At 37.5% G+C, this 11,552-nt stretch overlaps 1 protein-coding gene across 2 annotated transcripts in view; it reads left to right on the top strand.

Annotated features, from left to right (window-relative positions):
* Positions 1-6,677: 6,677 nt before the first annotated feature.
* The window catches only part of Csnka2ip (casein kinase 2, alpha prime interacting protein), a 124,522-nt gene continuing 119,647 nt past the window's right edge, over positions 6,678-11,552 (top strand). For both annotated transcript variants that reach the window (NM_173861.3, NM_001368721.1), the window contains exon 1: positions 6,678-6,859. The gene's annotated coding sequence lies outside the window, so the exon portion shown is untranslated. The remainder of the gene's footprint in view (positions 6,860-11,552) is intronic.

Here is an 11,552-nt window from a genome sequence, read left to right as displayed (position 1 = left end):
CTCCCAAATATACAATATCTCTTAAAACAAAGCTAACAAAAATGCAAACATAATCACTCTCCAGGTCTTTTACTTTCTACTAGTGTTATCCAGACTTCTGAGGCTTTAACGTATGTTCCACATGATGGGTAAAGACTAGAGAATGATGCTGTGTTCAGCCTCTTTCCACCAAGCCTGCGAAGGAAGGATGGCACCTTGTCAATGGTGCAAATAGATTTCTTTTTCCGAATCAGACACTTTCATTTTCAAATACTGAAAGAATAATTTTTCAATATCTTACCATCTTCACATATAACACCTGTACATACACCATCATTTTTAAGTTTCATATATATTGTTAATCTTCTCTGTTAGGGTGTTTTCAGTTATTTTAATCAGAGATGGTAGTATAATGATAGGCACACAGCATATATTCATATTAATTGAGTTGTGTTTTCATTGCTTGAGCTTATTTGGGTTGGAGATTTACTGCAACACTTCTCCATCAGTTTCTTAAATGCATATAAGAGAAAAAAATTTTTAAATTAAGGGGACAGGGCTAGAGAGATTGCTTAGTGGTTAAGAGCACTGACTGCTCTTCAAGAGGTCTTGAGTTCAAATCCCAGCAATCACATGGTGACTCACAACCATCTGTAGTGTGATCCAATGCACTCTTTTGGAATGTCTGAAGAGAGCAACAGTGTGCTCATATACAGTAAATAAATAAATAAACCTTAAAAAACCAAGCGGACAGTAAAACTTTAACCACATACTCTCTTGTGTTGCTATGTAGTTTGAAATCAGCAATGTTGGGAGCATTTAGTCCATGAAAATGTCAAGTAAATACTGTAAATAAAGTTTGGTTCTAATACTATTAATTATTACTATATGAGGCTAGCAAACTGAATCCTTTAGGCCAAATCAGCCTACAAAAACTTGTCTGGTTCTTTGAGGTAAGAAACTTTGCTCTAAAGTCTAGGCTAGCTTAGAACTCATTATGTAACTCAGGCTGGACTTGAGTTCCTGTTTCTTCAGTCTCAGCTTCCTGAGTGCTGGGATTCTAAGCTACAGACATGTGGCAGCAGGCCTGTCCCACTGTTTCCTCTTGTATTCATGGTTGGTTGGAGCAGAGACCTCCTTATTCATTCATATATGGCCACAGATGTTTATACAGTACAGTGGCAGCAAGGGGTCATTGTAGTAGAGATGATATAGTCTATAATGTTCGTTATCTCCTCATACAAAAGGTTTATGCTTGTCATCTATCATAAGAAATGGTAACGGCAAACATCAGTAGTGCATGTTAAACTTAATGGTGCTGTTGTCAGTCCAGATGTTACATGTAAGAACTGCAGATGGTTGAGAAATGTTTCCTTACATCTGAAAATCACAGTGGCTGATTCAGCAAAAAAAAAAAAGCGAATGACACCTCTGAAACAGGTGTGACATTCCAACATCTGTCTTTGTGTTGTCATTCTCCTCAATAACGTAAACAAAATGCTCACTGTTATCTACATAAGTAAATGACAAGTACTTGTTTATTTTTAAATATTAGTTCTGACAGGCACAAGCATTCTGGAAAAATCAATACCAGTTCTCTGTGAGAATTTGATGGCCTTGTTGAATTTCCCATGGTGAGTGCTGGATATTTTATTATGGCCTGTAGGTCGAAGGCTACAAACCCTTTATATCAGTAAACATCCTCTAAGCCTATGGTCCTACTGTACACTGAGTGTGCTATTCGGCATCTACTAGAACTCTGCCATGCAGTGATTAAAGCAACAGTGGAGCTGATACTCCAGTTCCAGGTGAAACCAGAACAAGTTGAGGGCAGTAAGCCCTGCTGCATTTAGAGTATACTGCAGGATGTGCAGAGATGATGTGCAAATATTGTATTAGTTCACATAAGGGACTTGAGCAGTCATGACTGTGGTATTCCAGGAGGATTCTGGACGAAACCCCTCAAGGCTCTATACCTTGAGAGATTAGATCGGAGTCATTGCATGTTTCACAGTTTATAATCTGATACAGAATGTAAGCCATAGCAAGTAAATTCTCAGACAAATTAACTTCAAGTTATACAGACCATGGAGATGATGGATGATAGAAGTGAAGGTGACTGAACCTTCTCACTCGGAATATTTTTAAAGGATTTCTGAGGAAACGCAATTCCAGCTGATGCGCAGTCTTGGGACTGGGACACGGCTCTTGGCAAATGGAAAGTCTATACAAATATCCTGAGGACTTATTTTTTTTTTAATTTAATTCCCCACAATAAAAAGGAAATCACTTTCAATTGCTTCATTAATTATAAAAGAAAGTAAGTTTTAAATAATATTACTTTGGATATAGGCAGTTGCCTTCCTTTGAAAAGCTCAAAGTTAGTCACGTGTGGAAGTTAATTTCCCAAGTTTCCCTTTAAAAGCGGTGTGGAATTCTCTGAATGTTTACACACGACCTTCATTAAGGCTAAGAATTTCTTCATTTAGATTTTGGCTTTGCATGATGCTAAGGCTGGTTGTTTCCCAGCACTTTATGTCAACGAGTGATAATTCCTTCTCTTTCTTCGAGATGTGTTTCTGGGTCTCTAAGCCATCCTCGAGAGCAGGCAGGAAGTCCCTCACACTCTTACCTCACTTGGATTTGTTTGTTCTTACTCCATCAGTCCTTCAGAGCCAGTAGGTCACGTGACTTGCCCTTTCCTTTCTGAAAAACACTGGGTAACTTTAATCTTACTGTGGAGATGAATCTTCTGAGAAAAAAGGATTTGTATGTTCTAATTTAAAAAATTCCCTTTGTTACAGGATTTCTTTTTAAACCAAAACACTGTCAGTTAGTTATAAGCTGTTCAAATAATGGATTTGAGACAAAGTTTGTGAACATCCGGAAGGATCACTGAAATCTCTGGTTACTTCTCACTTCCCTCCACTGACTCCTTCACACTTAAGCGTTGTTGGTTTTCTTTTGCAGGGGCCTAACACCATGTCTTCTCCGATTTAGGCATCTAAAAGTTAGTTGTTGACTGTATCCTGAAAACTATCACCAATAATAAGGACAACAAAAGGTTCGAGGACTTAGGAAGAAAACCAAAGGAGGCAAAGTCTTTGATTTTACATTTAAAAGCTTTATGTTTCCGGTAGGATGTGTTACAGAGAATACTTATTGTCTGGTTTTGAACTCTCTCTCCCTGCTTCTACCCAGATTACACCCCCGACCCCCGACCAATAAAGCTGAGCTCAAGGTGGCCAAACAGAGGTCACCAAAAGTTGGGCCTCAGCTTTGCCTCTTCTCCCCAAGTTTGTTTTAAATTTTTTCTATTTTTCACAACAGGTGGAGGAGATATTGATAAAAAACCCATAGACATTTTGATATCCAGAAACTGAGGAGACCATTTCTCATGGGGACTGAGTTTCTTTCCTGAGTGACTAGGGGAATGAAATTGCCACTCATGTGGTGATGAAGATGGAAGGCTTCTCACAAGGAATAGGAAATTAATGAGTTGGGCATATTTATTGTAGATCCCTTTCTCCCATTTTTTCAAAATAGAACTGGAATGCTGAGCATAGAGTGGTATGAGTCTAATAGGCCTTGAGTAGGAATAACAGTTGGAGGTGTTCGGTCCTCGACATAATTATGCAAAGCCACAGGTCTGAGTTGAGGGCTGGTTTTTCTTTAGTATGTTTGAGCAATCATGTGACAGAATATCTTTTAAGTGACAGAATATCTTTTAAGTGACAAGTATAAATTCCAGACAAAATACCAAAAGGAGCCATAAAAAGCTCTCAGGAATTAATGTACTAGCCAGACCATGGAGTAAAATTGGAGTATTTAGAGAATAACTCTCATTGGATCAATTGCTCATTTTAAAGAATTTTTTTTTTTTTTTTTTTGCTTATGTCTTTAGGAGTTTCAGTGAAATGTGTCTAGAACTTTAACAGAAAAAAATTAATGTTTTCTATCCTGAAGAATCAGAAGACAGAGTTAGGCATGCCCACAGATTACAAAACAAACAAACAAACAAACAAACAAAAACCAAAAAACTGGGAAACAAAGGGGCCGAGAAGAGGCCTCTGCATACAGATGCTACCAAATTTGTAGCTAACATTTGGTCTATTTATATCAGTGAGCATTATTTTACTGAACAAGTGGGACTGAACTTCATTGACATTTGACTTACTTTTAGAGAAACACTGCCTACAGCCTGAGTCCAGTTAAATGAACTGTCTGCTAAATGAATAACTGATAGTTGAAGAACCGAATAAAAAGTTTCCACTGATGCAGGATATAATTAAAGATGCCTTAGTAAATATTTTAATATTTTAATAAAGAACTGGAAAATAAAACCATTTCAAGATAACTCAGATGTGAGAATCAGGTTAAAAGAGTGAAAAATAGAAGCTTTACAATTTTGTGAGGTCCCATTTTTCAATTCTTGATCTCAGAGCATAGGCTATTGGTGTTCTGTTCAGGAAAATTTCCCCTGTGCCCATGTGCTCGAGGCTCTTCCCCACTTTCTTTTCTATTAGTTTCAGTGTATCTGGTTTTATGTGGAGATCCTTGATCCACTTGGACTTGAGTTTTGTACAAGGAGATAAGAATGTTCCACCTGGGGATCCAGTCCATATACAGTTACTAAACCCAGACCCTATTACGGATGCCAACAAGAGCTTGCAGACAGGAGCCTGATATAGCTGTCTCCTGAGAGGCTCTGCCAGTGCCTGACAAATACAGACGTGGATGCTCACAGCCATCCATTGAGCTGGCCACAGGGTCCCTGATGGAGGAGCTAGAGAAAGGACCCAAGGAGCTGAAGGGGTTTGCAGCCCCATAGGAGGAACAACAATATCAACCTACCAGTACCCCCATAGCTCCAGAGACTAAACCACCAACCAAAGAATACAAATGGAGGGACCCATGGCTCCAGCTGCATATGTAGCAGAAGATGGCCTTGTCAGATATCAATGGGAGGAGAAGCCCTTGGTCCTGTGAAGGCTCGATGCCCCAGTGTAGGGGAATTCCAGGATAGGGAAGTGGGAGTGGGTGGGTTAGTGAGCAGGGAAGGGGAGGGTGGGATAGGGGGAATTTTGGAGGGGAAATGAGGAAAAGGGTATAACACTTGAAATGTAAATAAAGAAAATAACTAATAAAAAAGAAAAAAAGCCTGAAAAATAATTAATTGTAATCAATGAAAAATATGCTTAGAGCTATTAACATAGATGATTTGAACAGAAAACAAGAAAATATGGAAAAGAATAAGATGAAAATTCTATATCCTAATAGCAACATCTGAGTGGAAAACAATGGATACGTTGATAGCAGTATGAAAATTAAAGTTATCAGTGAACTTTAGAAATTATAAGGATATAAGGATTCAGAAGTAAAATAGATTTCATTTTCTGTGACAAAATAAACTGTGACAAAACACAACTGCATAGGAGTTCAGAAAATACGAATGTCACCGAGGCAGGAAAATTTGGTACAAAAATGTGCTGAATGTGTCTTCAGTTTGGTGTAATACTCAACATTACGGGTTAAAAAGACCGAGGACACAGAGACCAGGTTAGATAATAAATCACATTGTGTTTGACAAAAATCACAGCTGGCTTCCAAAGGACAACAGAGAGGGAGAATCTTGAAAGTATTAAGAGAAAAATGACTATTAAATACTAGAAAAAGATGATCGAGAAAGTCACTGATTTATTGTCAGAGACAGTGGACATCACCAGATGATGGGATAATGTCTTTAACGTGCTAAAGTATGTAATGGAATCAGATAAAATTATCAATACAGGGAGGACCTGAGGAATTAAGTAGATGTGATAAAATTATAGAAGTCAAGCCAAGAATGAAAAAAAGGTCCTGGAAAGGAAAATAATGACCTCAATTATGCCAAATGTTGCTGGTAAGTCAGGGTCAGAGTCTGGCCATGGAACTGAACAATCTGGAAGCCAAAAGTCTGACAGGAACAGTCGTGGTGAATGACAGGTTTACGGCTTATTTAGAGTGAGACTGAGAGAGAATAAGAAGATGGAAACTGGAAACCACAAAGACAAGTTTCTCAAAAAATTCTGTTTTTTTTCTCATTATGTGAATAATGAGAAAGAGGTAATATGTTATTATATTACTATAATACAGTAGAGTACTGTCAAATACCATTTGATCTGTGGACCCAAGAAAAATAAAAACAAAAACTGACACAATCAGTTTAACTGCAGTTAAATAATTATAAATATAGATTAGGGACTTAAAACTTCATATATCTTGTTGACTTCACAGTTTATGACTTGATCATTTTTCAATGTAATAGTTGAAAAGCATGCTCACTAGTATTATGTAATGCTTAGTGATTTTGTTATATAGTGCTTCAATTTTTTCTTTTCCATTTTAATATATAGATATTTCTTAAATAGGGAATAAGATGTATTTCAAAAATGATTCTTGTAGTTATTTTAATGGTAGGTATATATTTCTTCTAACAATAAGACTGATGTGATTTGAAATTGTTTATCCTAACTTACCTACCAAATACTATGTCCTGACTGAATTGTGTCACTCATTATCCAAGAAGATTCAGTTACTTAGGTTTTTATTTCCATGAGAAAACACTTTCAAATTTCTCGCTCAAGATTCTGGAACACCTCTCCCATTGTGAGGTATACATAGATGTGGTAGTAGAAACAGCCTCTTACTTACTCTCCACACCCTCAACTACCATCAGGGAGGGTAGGACAGGAAGACTCCCTTGGCATCAAGTACAAAAGCAATGGGGTAGTGGGGACCCCAGACACAAGCATCACCATCAGTGAACATTAAAGGAAGATCCTGGGGTCACTCACAGCTAAAGGGATGAAAAGAACCATTCAGCAGCTACAACGTGGTGGTAAGTTTTCAACAACATGCCTGATTTTTTTCAAGAATGTGTCAAACTAACTATGTCTCTGTTGTGAAGCGTTGTATTTATATGTGTGTGTTCACATATGTGTGTTTTTTCTTCTGTTTTTGGTCCTGAATATATTGAAGTCAGGTTGACTTGCAAACATGTAAATATATAAAAATAACAGGGAATAATTCTATTTGATTCTCTGCCTTTGTGGTTAAAAGAGTTTTCATTCAGTAGAGTGAAAGTGGATTTGTTAACATCCAGTAATATGTTTATGACATCAGTGTGTTATCTAAACGTGAACCAAGGTATCTGCCAAAAAAGAAAAAAAAATGGCTGTGTTTTGAATAAACACAGGCAAACCTTTTCTTATTTTTATTCTTTGAACAGTATTGTAAGATTACTATCAACATAGCACTTGTTTTCTATGAGATATAATGCATAATCTACAAATAGGTTAATGTAAATGAGCGGATATACATGGCTTATATTAAAATTCTGCACTATTCTATATGAGAGACTCTGGAATTTGTGAACTCTGTATCTATTACAATCCTTGAACCAATTCTCCTTAGAGATTAAGGGGAGACTTTAAAGTATGTACAAAATGTGTCCATTTCTGATACATTTTGTATATAGAGTGTACAGTGGGAATTGATATATGTGTAATGATAAAGTCTAGGGCAGAGAAGAAATGCCGGAGCAAATTCTGAATCATCCCCACTTAAACTATTTTCAGTATAGATTTAGTACTCTCCGTAAATCTTTGAACAGTGACAAACCATATAATTCTTGGTTAAAAGGAATGCCAACCAGAACAAGTCCCAATTATGAGGGTGAGAACTTATGGTTATTTTCTTAGAGAAACACTTTATTTAGAATCTATTGGAGTAGGTTTTTTCCCGTCTCCTTGATTTTTTTGTGCCATTGTTGCAACTGTCTGCAGCCACCATTTTCTGTCTTGAAATATAAAGCAGATGTATTTAGGTATACATTGAGCCTGAAGAATTAGATATACATTCTTCTTTTTGTGAGAGCATTGACTAGGTCTCAACTTGCTGGATAGAATATTTTATCTCAAATATGCCATGGAAGCACTTGGGTTCAAGAGGTTTAGGATTGTAATTACAACTCATTGAGACTCATGAATTACAGCTAAGCAATTTCCTTGTTCCAAAAGAAATGGGTACACAGATGTATATTCTGAATACTTATAGAATCTTAATTGCCTGCAATGTCATGTGAGGTTGTAGTTAGGAGTGTGGTTAAATGGGATAAAATGTGGAGAAAGGATACTTCCAAGAGGGAAAACATTAGTTAATATTGCTTCTGATGTGAGTCATTTTCTTCGGTTTTGTTAAAAATGTGTGTTTTCTATTTAGAGATTACTAGAAATCAACTGACTTGTGATTTATTGTGAGTGACTATCATTCTCAAAGAATAGCAGCTATTAAAAAAATACTCTTTTACTCTTCAGTAGGACACATAAGCACCAAGATGTTGTCCTTGTAATCATGTTCCTCTATGGTCTCAGTGGTACTGATAAGAAAGTAGTTGGGATTTGTGGAGTGTTTTTAATCTCGTATAAACCCAAGTACCAGGCACTAGGCTGAGTATGATTAGGCTTTGGTGATTTCCTTGAGCTTTAAGGGTTAAGAAATAGCCTTAAGAGTTTCTTAACTGTTTTGCAAATTGTATCTTGGGTATTCTAAGTTTCTGGGCTAATATCCACTTATCAGTGAGTGCATATCATGTGTGTTCTTTTGTGAGTGGGTTACCTCACTCAGGATGATATCCTCTAGATCCATCCATTTGCCTAAGAATTTCATAAATTCGTTGTTTTTAATAGCTGAGTAGTACTCCATTGTGTAAATGTACCACATTTTCTATATCTATTCCTCTGTTGAGGGACATCTGGGTTCTCTCCAGCTTCTGGCTATTATAAATAAGGCTGCTATGAACATAGTGGAGCATGTGTCCTTCTTACCAGTTGGAACATTTTCTGGGTCTCTACCCAGGAGAGGAATTGCTGGATCTTCTGGTAGTACTATGTCCAATTTTCTGAGGAACTGCCAGACTGATTTCCAGAGTGGTTGTACAAGCTTGCAATCCCACCAACAATGGAGGAGTGTTCCTCTTTCTCCACATCCTTGCCAGCATCTGCTGTCACCTGAATTTTTGATCTTAGCCATTCTGACTGGAGTGAAGTGGAATCTCAGGGTTGTTTTGATTTGCATTTCCCTGAAATAGGCTTAAGAATTTATGTAACTCTCCAGATGGGCAGTGGTGGCATCCAGCACTTGGGAGGCAGAGGCAGGTGGATTTCTGAGTTCGAGGCCAGCCTGGTCTACAGAGTGAGTTCCAGGACAGACAGGGCTACACAGAGAAAACCCTGTCTCAAAACCAAAACAACAACAACAACAACAACAACAACAACAAAAAAAAACAAAAAAGAATTTATGTAACTGCATTAACTTTCTCTTTTTCCATTAAAATTAATCTTTTCTCATACAATATATTCTTATTATGGTTTTCCTTCCCTGAACTCCTCCCAAATCTTCCCCGCATCTCCAGTCATTCAACTCTACATCTTCTTTCACTTTTAAGATATACAGGCAAATAAAGCACAAACTAGAATATTCAAAATGAGGGAAAAGCATGAGAATTGTACAAACACACACAATAAAAACAAACAAACATGCTAGAACCCATAACAACAAAAATTGAAAAACCATAACATATAATAAGTCAAAGACTACTAAGATTAAAAAAAATGCCCAAACAAAATATTAAAAAAGAATCTACAAAAGACCACTGAGTTCATTTTATGTTAACCATCTGCTGATTGGAGTGGGGCCTGCCTACCATTAAGTATGGTTTATATACCCAGTGAGACTCCAATGGAGAAAAGTATTTTTTCTTCACAAGTGGTTACCATTTGATGGTAGCTTCTTGGTTAGCAATGGGCATTTGTGTCCACTTCCATGGGTTCCATCTCATTGAGTCATCAGGTGGTGACTGGTCACTTCCACAGCGTTTGTGTCACTACACTTTGTGCTCGAGCAGCTTTCCCTGCTCAAGGATAGTGTTCTTAACCCACTGCTTAATCCTACATATTTATACGAGCCTTTGTCTTACCTAATTTCTATCGATAGCTGTTAGAAAAACACACTTTAAAGACCTCACCATTTGAATAATTAGCACATTGGGACCAACATGTGCTAGATTAGAAAAATTAGTGTATTGTGTCAGGTTTGGTGAGGCTTTTGTAAATATCCTGGAACTTAGACTTTCTCATGTGGCAAGTTTATATGGATGCATACTTACTTTTCAATTAACTTTAGAGAATCTATATGAAATTTAAGAAGTCTATCAATTGGTTAGTTTAACAAAACTAACCAATTATCTTGAGGCTTTTATTTTAAAAAATACTTTAAAGTAGAATATATGTAGGAAGATAATTGAGCAATTTTTCTTAGACAGATTGTTTTCTATTAAAAACAAGATAGTAAAATATACGTTAAATGCTGATATGGACTATAATCAACATGACACATTATAAAGGAAATTGTGAAAGATTTATAAACAAAAACTTGGAATGCTTCAGTGAAAACTAATCCAGTGTCTGACAAGGAGAGGTTTCAGAGTCTGCATCTTTGTTTTCCATGTGTTTCTTGGGGCTCTAAGGCAACTTGGGGGACATCTATGAACACCTGTTTCCCCCATTGTCAGATGGGACATGATAAGACTGAATAACTGTCAAATACTGTGGACCTCTTGATGTTCTGTAGGCATTCATTCACATTATGTCACTATTATTATCCCTATGCAAGAAATGCTTAATGTTTTAGTTCCATTTTGATCAGTAAAAGAATTTTGTCCCAGAATAGAAACGAGACAACCTTGAGTTATTTTCAAACTTAGAGTAGCATCAAAGTATGAAGACATAATGTCATTGACTCTATTCATAAGAATAAAAAAGTCTGAAGATATGTTCATTCTCTGAAAAATCATATATCTGAGAAGATCATTTATTTAAACGTATAAAGCTTGGTGTGTTTGAAGACAATGGTATTGCTTTAGAATCACTCATACACTGATGTATTTTTTCTTATTCTCTGTGTGTGTGTGCATGTTCACTTTTTGTATGTATTCTTATGTATGAGTGCATGGGCACATGAATGCACATACATATGTGTGCAAAACAGAGGTTGACACCAGGTGCCTTCCTCAGTCACCCTCCACATCACTTTTTGAGGGACAGTCACTAGACTGAAGCTCCCTAGTAGATGAGATTGGCTGCCAGTGATCTTTAGAGATCCTCCTGTCTCCACCTACACAGCTTCTATGGTGATGGTGATGGTGGTGGTGATGGTGGTGGTGGTGGTGGTGATGGTGGTGGTGGTGGTGGTGATGGTGATTGGTGGTGATGGTGGTGGTGGTGGTGGTGGTGGTGGTGGTGGTGGTGGTGATGGTGATGGTGGTGGTGGTGGTGGTGGTGGTGGTGATGGTGATGGTGGTGGTGGTGGTGGTGGTGGTGGTGGTGGTGGTGATGGTGGTGGTGGTGGTGGTGGTGGTGATGGTGATGGTGATGGTGGTGGTGGTGGTGGTGGTGATGTTGGAGGTGGTGATTATGGTGGAGGTGGTGATGATGAAGATGACGATGATGATGATAGTGATGATGATGTGTGTA

The sequence above is a fragment of the Mus musculus genome, chromosome 16 (assembly GCF_000001635.26).
Source record: "Mus musculus strain C57BL/6J chromosome 16, GRCm38.p6 C57BL/6J".
Lineage (NCBI taxonomy): Eukaryota > Metazoa > Chordata > Mammalia > Rodentia > Muridae > Mus > Mus musculus.
This window is presented reverse-complemented; position numbering and strand designations above follow the sequence as displayed.